General features: G+C 57.5%; 1 long non-coding RNA gene across 2 annotated transcripts; it reads right to left on the bottom strand.

Annotated features, from left to right (window-relative positions):
* Positions 1–201: 201 nt before the first annotated feature.
* Positions 202–6,944, bottom strand: LOC140655760 (uncharacterized). 2 transcript variants are annotated; one of them, XR_012043843.1, is made up of 5 exons: positions 6,805–6,944; positions 5,671–5,999; positions 4,205–4,295; positions 1,514–1,635; positions 202–337 (listed from the first exon to the last, which is right to left on the bottom strand). It is a non-coding gene; the product is annotated as an uncharacterized lncRNA (long non-coding RNA). The 2 variants fall into 2 exon arrangements; XR_012043844.1 differs by having other exon boundaries at positions 270–334.
* Positions 6,945–13,416: the final 6,472 nt, after the last annotated feature.

Here is a 13,416-nt window from a genome sequence, read left to right as displayed (position 1 = left end):
CATTTCATAGGAAGCGCACAGAAACAGAAGATTACGCTTTCGGGAAGAGAAAAGAAACGGAGGGAAGTCAGCTTTGCGTAGGCACGCTCCAGAACACGCCTTTTTCTGTCTGTAGTATTTGTGTTGAAATACTTCACAGAAAAACTACAGAAGGAGAGTTGGCACATGCTTCACCTTAACTTTCAAGTCCCCGCTACGAGTACCTTAGGAAAAACGCAGGCACACATCGTAGACGTACCGTGGACTTGCAGACCACTACGGATCCTTTCTGTCCGTCTTGCACTTTCCTGGCAGAAGAAAGGGCGACCGCGGCGAAATGGTGGCGGCTGACATTCTGCTGAGAGAGGAAAAAAAACCCTTTAGCATAAAGCTGGGTAGGAATCTAAAGCTTCCTTTTTTGGTGAAGCTTGGTGAAGACTACAACTGAGCGGAGGAAAAAGTGTTTTGCATCGTCTTCGGTACAGTTGACGATACAGGCCGCTAGAGCTTGGGCACTTTTTAGACAACCGTGCCTTTTTTTGACTCACGGGCAGCTTTGGTTTGCGCAGCAAAAAGCGCAGCAAGAAGACGGCACGCCCTCAGACCCAGAGCGCAACCCTCCGGACGGCCACACGCCCCTCGCTGTTTTGAGGAGGAGCCGCCGAGCATCCCTGCGAGCACAGCTGCACGCGCAACATCACTTTCACCTACGCTGATTTCAGCGGATGCAGTTTCTGAAGCTTTACACTGAAAACCGTATCTTGACACTTCGCCACAGGAGAAGCGATCCGTAACTAGAACCCCACAAAAACCTTGAAACACCACGTGCAATCCCACAGCAGCGACAGCTTCAGAACTATTTAGACCAGGAACAAGGGAGAAAAATAACACCGCTTCATCGCGCGCACGGGAAAGCGGCAGAGAAAAGGGTCAGCATTCGTAGCCCTCACAGAAAACAGGCATTCTCCTTCCCTTCCTAAAGCCCTCTGTTGGGTCCAAATACTGCAGCACTACCGTGGCAGTATCGAGAGCAGGGAACAACAGCCCTGCCGCTGGACGTTTACGTAGCGGCATACATAAAGAGGGACACGTTTTGCCACGCACAACCCTGAACTTCCTGAAAATTCACGTTTACCAAAAAAAGAGCCGCTTGGAGCATACTGCCCAGCAGCGTTTGGCAATAAAACTGCCATGTGGTGGACCCACGCAAATTGCTTGGTAACTTGCTATTTGCTTCCCGTTGTTTTTCTTCCTTCGGAAATTCTACTTGCGGCCAAGTTATTCACTACGGCTTCAAGCATTGACCTTCCTGGGATTACCAGCACGTCTACACAGGCAAGTAACTTACCCGCTCTTCTACCGTTGTCCAAATTCCAATTACAGTCATGAAAGAGGAGTGAAAGAGAAGAAAAGGAGAGCTCAGGCAGCAAGAGAGCTCTGCAGGCTGCCGCCACTCAACGTCGCGCTCTTCTTTTTAAACCACACACACGCGCCCCCCACAAAAAAACAGACCAAAAACCCCGTGACCTTGTACCTTTTTTCTTTCAGAGCTCATCCCTGTCTCAGCACGCCGTCTTGTCAAAGCGTGAAGTGCAGATGATCTGTAGCCCAATGACATTTGCGTGCGATGGATACGTGTTCAGAAGGAGTCCAGATCTGTAAGACAGGTGCCATTTTGGTGGGTTTAATAATCATCACTCGAGTGTATCGACGGACATGTTTGGGAGGAAACTAACTGTTGTGGTTTAGCCCCAGTCGGCAATTAAGTGCCACCCAGCAGCTGGCTCACCCTCCCCCCCCCAGGGGGATGGGGGAAAGAAGCCAAGGAGCAAAAGTCAGAAAACTCGTGGCCTCAGATAAGAAGAGTTGAATCATTGGAACGAAATAAGAAGAAGAATGAATTATCATGAGAAGGAAAACAACAAGACAGCAAGAGAGGAACAAAACCCAGGAAAAAACAAGGGATGCAAGCCCTCACCACCCGCCGACCGATGCCCAGCCACTCCCCCAGCAGCGATCCCTATCCCCCGGCCAACTCCCCCCAGTCTCCATACTGAGCGTGACGCCAGATGGCACGGAATAGCCCTTTGGCCAGCTTCCATCAACTCTTTTGGCCGTGTCCCCTCCCAGTTTCTCGTGCGCACGGCAGAGCATGGGAAGCTCAAAAGTCCTTGACCAGTGGAAGCATTTCTTAGCAACAACTAGAACATCACTGTGTTATCAACATTATTCTCATCCTAAAATCCAAAACACAGCACTCTACCAGCTACTAGGAAGAAAATTAACTCTATCCCAGACGAAACCAGGACACTCATTCCCTTTTAAACGCAGCGTCTCCTTGGGGGAAAAAAAATGTGTTAGAGATGGAAAAAAAAACGACAGCTCGGGGCTCCCAACCACCACCGAGCAGTGGGGAAATTAACGAAAGTGAAGACAAAGAGCAGCAACGCTGTAATCCTGATCACGGACTTCAGAGACCCTCCAAGTCTACACCTCAAGCCTAGGAATGACTAGTCCTTTTTTGGAAGGACAAACTTCTTTTTTTTTTTTTAAAGTCCTAGACTGAAGGCTCCACGGAAGAGAATGCGGATTGACCCACAGCACAGCATGCCATCAACACTCTAATGAAAAAAAAAAAAAAAGAAATAAAAATCAAGTTGAAATGTCAGTTTCCATCACATTTCACTCATTCTATTTCTACTGGCATCTAGGTGCTCCAAAATTAACTCTACTGACACCATAGTTCACTAACAGTGTAGTTGTGCATATAAAAAGAAAAGGCTCTTGCCAACTTGCCCATAAAGTTAGTCTGAACAAACAGAAGAGAAACACTTGACCCTGAAGAAGGTAACAGGCAGCTCTTCATTTATCCGAGATGAAAGTTCATTCTTTTACCCGAAAGGAAAACCTTCGGAACTGCCAAGGGACCAACCCAGGAACGAGGCACGCTCTGTTACCCGCAGGTCTTCACCACCTTTTCTGCACTGGCAGCAGATTTGCCTTTTCTCTGGGTTTCAGGCGGAGCATCTGTAGCGTCCCTGAACTCGCAAAGGTTTCTCCCCGCTCCCCCGGCCCCATACGCGCGATTCCCTGAGCGGCAAGCGGGACCGACCACGCGGGATTTTCTTCACGTGACGCCGAAGGTGACACTGGGAAAAGAGGAGGCAAAAAATGATCCTGTTTGTCACACCCAGCCGACGGGGAAAACACAGGGGAGGGTTCTGCCAGAGGGCCCTGCGGGGCCAGGCCGTGCACCCCGGCAGCTCCAACCGACCGGCCCCTCTCCCCTTTGCCAGGTACCAGGGAGACACCGCTGCCTCCCGCTGCCGCCTCGCCCGCGCCCCCTCGCAGCGGGGCTGCCCCAGGAGAGCCGGGGCACCCCCACCTCGCTCCCACCCCCAGGAACGGGACCGGGAGATGCCCTCCATGCAGGGAGGGGCGCAGGGCGTGGATTTAATCCCCGAGGAAAGAGGCCAGGCTCCCCGCTGGCAGAAGGGCCGCTCGCCTCCCTGCTGCTCAGAGACGCTGGCTGGGGACAGCCCGGCCTGCGCCCGGCCGCTCTGCAGCCCCGCTGGGAGCGCAGTCCGGCTGACGGATGCTCCAGCGAATAGACGCTCCGGCTCACGGCCGCCCCCGCTCAGCTAACGTTGCCTCTGGCTAACGCACGCTCCAGACAGCGGACACCCCATCTCCTTCCAGCTCCTCCTCGCTACAGCTCTGGCTAACCGAAGCTCCGGCTCCGCACCGAAGCTCCGCTGGATTTCAGCTCCTTCTCCTTATGAGCTCCAACTATTTGCCACAGTCTGGGCTTTCGACAAGCTCAGAAAGCGGTCGCTGTCAGAACTTGAATATGACTATTAAACATCCCAGCTGGACGCTGTGGAAATACCGATTCATCAGTTTGTACGATTAAGTACTTAAGAACTATTCTCAGCAGCGTACAAAGAAGAGCTGGGCTCCAAGAGGGCGCGCGGGGTCTGAAAGCACCCTTCCCCCCCCAGAGGCCACCTCAGACCGAGAGGCTGGCCCGGGGCACGCCGGCCTCCCGAACTCTGGGCTCCGACGCGACCAGACCCCCACCCTCCAGGGAGGGTCCGTGCACCCTGCCCACCCTCTGCTTTCCCCCGCAGCCCCCAACGCCCTCCCCCCGCCCTGCGCAAACAGCCAAACTGGCTTCTGCTTTGGGCCCCCAAACCGGCTCCCATTTCTGAGCCCACAAACCCACCTGCTCAGCCTGTTCTCGAGTCCCAAAAATGCAGCACTTCACCTCTGCTCCTCAGCCCAAAAACGTACCGCTCGGTCCCCTCTGGGAGGTCCTGAAAACGCACGACTCAAGCTGTTTCTCAGCCCCAAAGTCAGCCACCTCAGCCTCTTTTCAAGCCCCGAGAACACAAGACCTGCTCTCCATTTTCAGGCCCCAAACCAGCTCACCCTCTCTGCTTTCCGACCCCTTTGCGGTCCCCATGCGTGATGCTGCGGGGTGGGGGGAGCGGAGCCACCCCACAGCCCTGCACCCCCAGGGCCACACGTGCACTTTTTGGGAGTGCTTGGGCACTGCGGAGGGCCCGGCCCCACACCTCTGCGGGGCCGCACCAGCACAGGCAGGGCATCGCTTTATTACGGCTGCTTCCGGCTTGCTTTCTCCGGCACTGGTTGGGGGTGCCGGGCCCGCACCCCAAACCCCCGCAGCCCCAAGCACCCCTGCGGGGAGCCGGGCCCAGCCGCCTCCAGGAACCCCCGCCCGCCACAGCCGCGGCCCTTCCCCGCCACTCCGGCCACCGGCACCCGCCCGGCGCCGCAGGAGCCCCCCGGGCCGCCGCTGCCCGACCTGCGCCGGGAGCGGCAGAGGCTGCCCAGCTCCACAAGCAGAACCTGAGAGCCAGATGGGGCTGCCCCTACTCCCCCCGGCTCGCACACGGGCTCGGCCCCAAAACCCCCCGACGAACCCCAGGAGAGCGCTCGGCCCGGGGCTGCTTTTTCCCCCGCCAGTCCCAAGAGAACAGAGCCTGCACCCGCCCCTATTTCATACAGGGATGGGGAGCACGACAGAGGACTGGAAAGAGAAAAGGAAGACAAGGGAGAAGACTGAGGTGCCGCCAGAGAATGAAAGGCCGAAAGAAAAGGTCAGAGACGTAGAGGAAATCAAACACAACAGGGACGAGAAGCCCTGCAGAGAGATGGAGCAAGAAAAGGCAGGGTCAGCGAGCAGGACAGAGGGGTAGAGAGGTGGGGGGGAAAGGAGAGGAAGAAGAACAGAGGAACGTGACGGCGACAGGGCGCAGGACATACAGACAGAGAGAGAAAAACCACGGGGAACAGGACAAAGGGACTGGGAAAGCAAGAAAGGGTCAGATTTGTACAAAGAGACCAAGAAGGAAAAAGGAAAAAAAAAGCAAGCCATGGGCTAGAGGACAGAGGCAGAGGAAAAAAGGGCCAGGGAGCAGGACAGAGAAGGAGAGAAAGGAAAAAGCGGAGACAGGGCAGAGGGTCAGGGAGAGGAAGCAAGGGACAGGGAGCAGGAGAGAGGTGGAGAAAGAAGCGCTGGGGCAGAAGGATAGAAAGAGAACAAAGACAGACAGGAAGAAGGATGGCGGACGATAGAGAGAGGGGAAAAAGAAGGACGAGGAGCAGGACACAGATTGTCAGACAGGGACAGGGAGCAAGACCACGCGCTGGCTGACGCATACAGACCCTGTGGTGCACGCTGGCGGCCTGGCCTGCCGCGGACTACGAGGAGGGATCCTTCCTCACCCGGAGAGGCAGGCTCTCTCTTGCCTGCAGCGGGAGGCAGCCGCCAGACGGCCTTCCATTTCTTCTTCTTTACCCTTCTCTGGCTTCTTTCTCCAGCTTCAGCCGCGGCAGCTCCTGTCCACAGCCAGCAAGCGCTCCGCCCGTCCCTTTTCGCCCCCACGCCGCGAGGAGAGCCAGGCCAGGCACAGACAACCCACGCAAGCCTGAGGCGGGTGCCGTCACCGGTAGCCCCAGGGGAGGAAGGGACGACCGTGTCCTCAGCGCAGCCTCTGGGAGAGGGAAAGAAGAAGCAGCCACCGTTATTACCGCAGATCGCCCCCGGCTGAAGCCTCTCCTTCCGCAGGGGCTTCTCGAGACGCGCGGAAGGCCAGCTTGCCACCGGCACGACGGGGCTTGGGAGCGACCTGGGGCTACGGGACAGGCTTCAGGGGAGGGGCTGGAGCTGGGGGCAGCTGCGCGTGGGGGGGCAAGCGGGGCCGGGGGAGGCTCAGGGGGAGCTCTGGAAGCGGGGAGCCGCCCGGCGTCTGCGCCTGGGGGGGTGTCCGCCTTCTTCCCCTCTTCCCTTCCCTCAGCTCTCGGGCAACTCCCTGGGGCTGCCCTGACCCAGCTCGCCTCCGGCACACCGGCAGCCTGCCGCAGCGGGCAGCTTCAGGCTTCCCGTCCCGCAGCCAGCGGGCAGAACACACCCCCGCGCCCGCCAAAGGGGCTCGCTCGCCTTACCGCTGCCCCAGGACGCCCGCCGCCGCCGAGACCCGCGCCCAGCGCGCCGCCATGCCGCTCCCGGGCACCGCGCATGCGCCGGCCGCCGACGGCGCGCCGGAGGGGCCAGGGCTGGCGCCCGAACGCCGGGCGGCAGCACCGCGCTGCGGCCGTGCCGCCGCGGCAGCGGCGGAGGCGGCAGCGCCGCTGCGCTCCTGTGCGGTGTCGGCGCTGCAGTACCGCGCCGCGGCACCGGCAGCAGCGAGCACCCGGCGGGCGGCGCGGACCCAGGGGCGGCACCGGCGCTGCAGTTCCGCGCCGAGCGCCCGCCGGCAGCGTGCACGCGGTGCGGCGGCAGCGGCAGCGTTTCCTTACCGGGAGGCAGCAACGAGCGCGGCGGCGGCGCTTCGCAGGCACCGCGGCACCGCCTTGCCGTTACCGGCGGACGGCAGCCGCGGTGAGCACGGCGGCACCCCACCGCACATGCGCGGTGCCGGACCTGCAGTACCGCGTTTCCTCCGCCAGAGGGCAGCAGTGAGCGCGGGCGCCGCCGCGCCCGACCGCCCCCCGCCCCGCGCGCGCGCCACGTGCCCGAGGCCGTTCCCCGCCGGCAGACGGCTGCCGGCCCCGGCAGGTACCCGGAGGCCAGCATGGGGCGAGGACGCACCCCGGCGTGCTGCACACACCAGCGGGGCTGGCTGGAACCTCCCTGCCGAAAGACTACATCTCCCGGCATGCCCTGCCAACAACGTGCCCGACCACCAGCTGGCTACCCCAGGACTACAGCTCCCAGCATGCTGCGGGCTGCTGCCTTCTGTGCCATTTAACCCTATGGGGACACCGTCCCCTACGCCCTCCTCCCCTCACCAGCACCCCCGGGCCCGCCGCGCCTGCGGAGGCCGGCTCGCAGGGCCGGGATTCCCAGCACCACCACCGGCTCCGCTTCGGGTCCGACGCTTCCCCAGCTGCCCCGCACCCCTCCGCACGACCTGGAAACCCCCCACACACAGACACGCACCCGGGGAGGGCGGGGCTTTGTGTCGGGACCACCCTTTGCAGGGCCCCGACCCGACCCAGCTGCTTCCCCAGCACTACCCCTACCCCCCGGTGAGCCCCAGCGCTCAGGCAGCCCCGCGTGTCCCTGTGCGGCCTCCCCCTGTCCCGGTGCATCAGCTTTCCCCATCCCCTCGGCTTCTGGGCCACCCGCGACCCCGGCGCCGCACCCTCCGCTCCTTGGCCCTAGTGCGGGTCTTCCTGGACCCGGTCGCTGTTGCCCCAGCCCCGCCTCCCCCTTTGTGTCACCTTCCCGGGATGTTCCCGGTCGCAGGGACCGCGCCCCCCCCCCCCCCGGCCCATTCACCTGTTCTGTGCTTGCAGCCTCAGTCCCGGTCCCAGCATGTATTGCTCAGCACTGGCGTTGTTGTCCTGGACCTACCCTGATGGGGTGATGTGAACACCACACTCATGGCAGTAGCCCAGCTCAGCAGCCCCCGGCCCACAGCTGCAGCCCGTGGGGACACGGGCACCATAGCCATCAGCCCTGCTGGCCACTCCAGAGGCTGGTCAGCCCCAGGCCCTGGGCCCAGAGCTGCATCCCACCGAGAACACAGGCTATTGCCCTCGGCCCCACTGGGGACACCTGTGGTTGCTGGGACAGCAGAGGGTGCCCCAGCTCCTGAGGGCAGCTTGCCAAAAGCCAAAGGGAGAGTCCTGGGCTGCACAGGAAGAGAAAAGGGGACGAGAACAAAGGGAGAGCCCTGGAGTGCAATGCTGGGGTGGGAGGAAGCCATCAGCAGGTGACAAGGAAAACATAGGACTCTGGGGGCACAGGAAGGTGGGGGGGGGAGGGGGCCTGGGCCCCACAGAGAGGAAAACAGTTGACCCTAGAGCACACCAAAAAAGCACTGGCAAAACTCTGGGATGGGAGGAAAGCTAAACAGGAAGCATTGCGGCACGCTGTATGACAAACACAGGGCCTTGGGACACACGGGACTCGGGGGGAGCCTAAAATATGAATTCAGGAGTTCAGAGGGCTCCAGGGCACGGCCGAATACAAACTGGTGCACACCAAAAGGGCTGCGCAGCATGCCACGGGGCTCAGTGTCGCTGTTTGCTTAGGGACATGGGGTAGCGGTGGTCTTGGCAGTGTCAGGCTTACGGTTGGACTCGATGATCTTAAAGGTCTTTTCCAACCTATACGATTCTGTGATGGGAAGCGGCCTGCAGCCACCACCAGACCCTATGGAAACTCCCTCTCTCAGCACCGTTTGTGCTGGCCCCAGACCTTCGCCCGTACCTTGGGTACCGTAGGGGGTTGCCCCCTCAGCGACCTCGTTGGGAATGAAGAGCTCACAACCCGTATTCCTTCAGATCCTCCTCTCTGTCCCCTCTGTCCACCCTTGCCCCAGACCAAACAGCCCGGACCAGCCCTTGCCGTGCTCCGGCCTCACTCGCCCCTCACCTGCCCAACACACAGGGCTCTCCCCCCACTAACCGGCACCGCCTCAGCCGAGGGACCCTGTGCCCAAAGCCTGCTTCCAGGCGGGCTTGCGCGCCTGCCTCCCCGCAGCTCCAGCGTGTCTGCGTCTGCAAGAGCAAGGGCGCGTGCACAGGCCCAGAAGGAGGAGCAATCTTGGCTTCCCTAACCGTATTTTACTACTGTTTGTGCGCTATTCCCACCCAGACCTTCGTATGCGCATACCTAACCCAAAAATCTCTTTGCCCTTAGCACCTTCAGTCACTCGCAGCGCTGAGGTTCTTCCCCTCTCTCAAAACTTACTTGCTCTTTCCTGTCTCCTTGTCGCACCTCCTCGGCCCTTTCTGTACATTCTTCCTTCAAACAACACGCCTGAAATCAACAAAATGGGTCAAGCAGCTGTCTTCAAGTTGATGCCTCTGACAGGATTATCCTACAAACCGATCCAACTCCTAAGGTCATTGGACAATTCTAGTTTTAGAGCATTTTCCCAAAGCTTTAAGTGCGGTTCCCTGCTAGGTTATGTGATAAAAAGCTTGTCTCCATAAACTCCAAGTCACACAGAGGCGCTATGCCAGGTAAGGCACCCCAGCGACCCAGCCAGAGAAACGGATTCCCTGCCCTGGCTCCTCCCAGAGCTGTCCTGGCAGAGCCGCCAGCCCCACGGTACGGGGTGACACTCGTCACGACGAGTAGACGGGAGCGGCTTTCCGGATCACCATACAGACTGAGAAAGGTTGCTGACTAAGGCTGTGGGACGCACGTGGGGACCGCACAGGACGTACTATGGTCTGTTTACTGGAGGAACCAAAGGTGGGGAAGGGGAGGTAGCAGAGGAGTTTGGGGAGGAACAAGCATCGGAAAAAGAGAGGGACAAGGGGATAAAAAGGGCTGGTAGCACGCAAATAGGTTGCTGGTCAGTAGGATTGTCTGGCCATGCCCTGTGCCTGACCAGCAGAGTCTCCTGTCTTCTCCTTAACTCCATCTGTAGGTATTTTTGTGAGGGAAAGGTTCTCTGTTTTTGTGCGCATGCGTGTGTGAGGGCTGAGGCCGAGCGGCCGAGGTGCAGGGCCGAGCGGCGGGACCTAGGCTGAGTCGTGGGACCTAGGCCGAGCGGCGGCCTCGTCCCTGGAGCTCGGTTTCAGGAGCTCGGCCTCGTCCCTGGAGCTCGGCAGGCATCCTAGATGGCATAGAAAAGAACAAGAACGCTCTTTTTTGGGAACAGAGATCTTAGGAGAGGTGCGATGGCAACAAAGCGAGTCCAAAGGGGGCTTACGGAGCTAAAAGCGTGCTGCTCGGGAGGCAGCGTGACAGTAGCAGAGGGCTTCTGAGAGGGACAGACACAAGAAGGCTCGAGGGCGCGGTGAAGAAGTCCAGAGGGGATTTGAACAGACTACAGCTGTCCTCAGGGGACCAGGGACTGAACAGAGGTGTCCTAGCTAGCAGAGAGGACAACATGAGTGCTCTGGAGATGAAAGATGTCAGCGGGAATGGTTCTCGGGAGCAAGAAGGGTGCAAATTGTGCTACAGAGCCACAGAGGGCTGCGGGGCACGAGGACGGCCTCAGGAGGCACGGTGACGGCAGAAGGCGGCTGCTGAGAGCGAGAGAGAGAGAGAGAGACAGAAGGCGGCTCTGGCAGGCAATGCAAAACCCAAGAGGGTGTCCCAGCGATGTCTTCAGGGGATGAGCGACCGAAGGGAGACATCCTAGACGGCAGTGAATAAGGTAAGGGAGCCGTGGGGCACGACGACAGCCTGAGGAGGGGTTCTGTCCGAATAAGAGAGAGACACAAAGAGGGCTGCAGAGCTCGAAGGGTGCCATGGGGCACGAGGACAGTCTCGGGTGGCGTCATGACAGGAACGAGGGGGCTCCGGGGAAATGTGGACAAAGAGACAAACAAAGGATTGCTGACACAATGAGGTCCTCAGGAGGGGATCTGAACAGAGTAGAGATGTCCTCAGGGGACCGGGGACCGAACAGAGGCATCCGACATGGCGGAGGGAAGGCAAGAGTGCTCTGAGGGAAAACGGAAGCCTGAGGAAGCGTTGTCTCTGAATAAGAAAGATACAAAGCCCGCTGCAGAACTAAAGGATGGCCATGGACCACAAGGGCGCTGGCAGGAAGCGTCGCGACAGAAACAGAGGGGTGCCGAGATGGCCAGAGAGACAGAAGGCGGCTTGAGGGCACAAAGGCACTGGGGAGGGGATCTGAACAGAGTACGGGGGTCACGAGGGAGACGCCGACCCACTGGAGGCAAGCGAGATGGAGGAGAGGACAAAGAGACTGCTCTGAGGAAGAGGGAGGAGATGTTCTTACAAAGCCAAAGGGGTACAAGTTACGCTTCAGAAATAACAGCATGCCGAGGAGACCCTCTAACGCCTCAGGATGAATGGAGAGAAGAGAAAAAAATAAAAGACAGAAAGAAAATTTAAGAAGCAACAGGGTATGTGACAAGACAGAGAGAACTAAAAACACAGGGACAGACAGCTCGATAAAAGTCGACACAGAAAGAACACTGAAAAAGCAAAAGGGTACGAGGCAGAGGAGAAAAAATTTAAAAATAGGGAGAGCAAACTAGATAAAAGCAGGCATAGAGAAAAACTGAAAAACAAAGGCCTTCAAGGAAGAAAACAATAAAATAGAGGGACAGCAAACTAAATAAAGACACAGAAACAACATTTAAAAAGCAACAGGGTGTCGTGGTTTAGCCCCAGCCGGCAGCCAAGCACTACGCTGCCGCTCACTCACTCCCCCCCCGGTGGGATGGGGGAGAGAATTGGAAGAGCACAAGAAAACTGGTGGGTTGAGATAAGAACAGTTTAATAATCGGAACAAAATAATAGGAATAATAATAATGAATTGTAATGAGGAGGAAAACCACAAGAGAGAGCAAGAGGAACAAAACCCAAGGGAGGGAAAATTTAAAAAGATACAACCGCTCACCACCCGCCGACCGACACCCAGCCAGTCCCCGAGCAGCGACCGCTACCCCCCGGCCAACTCCCCCCAGTTTCTATACCGGGCACGACATCCTATGGTATGGAACAGCCCTTTGGTCAGTTTGGATCCACTGTCCTGGCTGTGCCCCCTCCCATTTCTTGTGCACCTGCCAGAGCACAGGAAGCTGAAAAAGTCCTTGGCTGGTGTAAACACCGCTTAGCAACAGCCAAAACATCAGCGTCTTATCAATCTTATTCTTATCCTAAAATCCAAAACACAGCACTATAGCAGCTACTAGGAAGAAAATTAACTCTATCCCATCCAAAACCAGGACACAGGCTATAGCACAGGCTAGCATGAAAGAGAAAATAAAGACAGTGAACTGGATACAAGGAGATAGAGAAAAAAATTCAAAAGCAACGTGACACAGGAAAGCCTGGAAATAATATAAAAATAGGATTAGACATCTGGGTAACAGTAGACAGAAAAAAATTTTACAAGTCACAATATACAGCACAGATAGGGAAAAAAAAAACAAGAGACAGAAAAAAATACATAAAAGTGAACATAGAAACAAAAATTCAAAAGGTTTTTCAATTCAAAAGACATTAAGAGAGGAAAAAAAAGATAGCAAAAAACCTAAGTAGATGGAGACATAGAAAGACAATTTTAAAGGCAACTGGGCACAGCACAGACTAGAACTAATTAAAAAATGAGGACAGCAAACCGGATAAAGACAGACGAGGAAAGACCATTTAAAAGCAACGGGGTACAGGACAGACAGGAAACAATTAAACAGGGAGAGACATCTTGACAAAAGTAGACACAGAATGAAAATTTGAAAAGCAACAGGATACAGGAAAAAATTAAAAAAAAAAAAAAAAGAGAGACAGAAAACAAGATAAGAGTACACCTACAAACAAAATTTCAAAAAGAGAAGAATTATGAGAGTTAAAAAAATGAAAAATAGGGACAGTTTTCTAGAAAAAAGTAGACAGGGTGCAGAGCAGAGGGAGTCACTGCAAAGAGAGACAGGTCACTGCACAGAGGGAGGCCTCGAAATGCCATTTTCCCCAGCAATGCGGAAGAAGGCAGTGCGGGAAGAGTGAAATAAGAGCAGGTGGGGAGCTGGAAAGGGAGAGGCATAGAAAGGAAACGTAGAAGGTGACGGTGTGGAGGGCAGCGCTAGCAGAAGGGCAAAAAGCTTTGGGGAGCCAAACAGCCTGAAAGGGAGACAGAGGCAGGTACAGGCAAGGAGGCAGGCAGAGGTCTGGAGAAGCACGGCAGAGAGGGGCCCGGAGGCATGCGAGGGATGCGCGACTCACCGCAGCTCCTGCCACCGCCGGGAGACCTTCAGCGCCCCGGGGCTCCTCTCTCGGCCCCTGCCCCTTCCTCCTCCACAGTGCCGGCTGCCTCGCCCGCCCAGGTGCCCCGATGCTCCTCTCCCAAGAGGCTTCCCAGAGACACGGTGGCTCACGTGTGCGGCCCATGGGGGCACCGAGCTCCCGGCACCACGCGCTGGTGGTGCGCTCTGCCGGGGACGGCTGGGAGGGATCCTTCCCGGCCGCGG

Source organism: Ciconia boyciana, chromosome 8 (assembly GCF_034638445.1).
Source record: "Ciconia boyciana chromosome 8, ASM3463844v1, whole genome shotgun sequence".
NCBI classification, from domain to species: domain Eukaryota; kingdom Metazoa; phylum Chordata; class Aves; order Ciconiiformes; family Ciconiidae; genus Ciconia; species Ciconia boyciana.
This window is presented reverse-complemented; position numbering and strand designations above follow the sequence as displayed.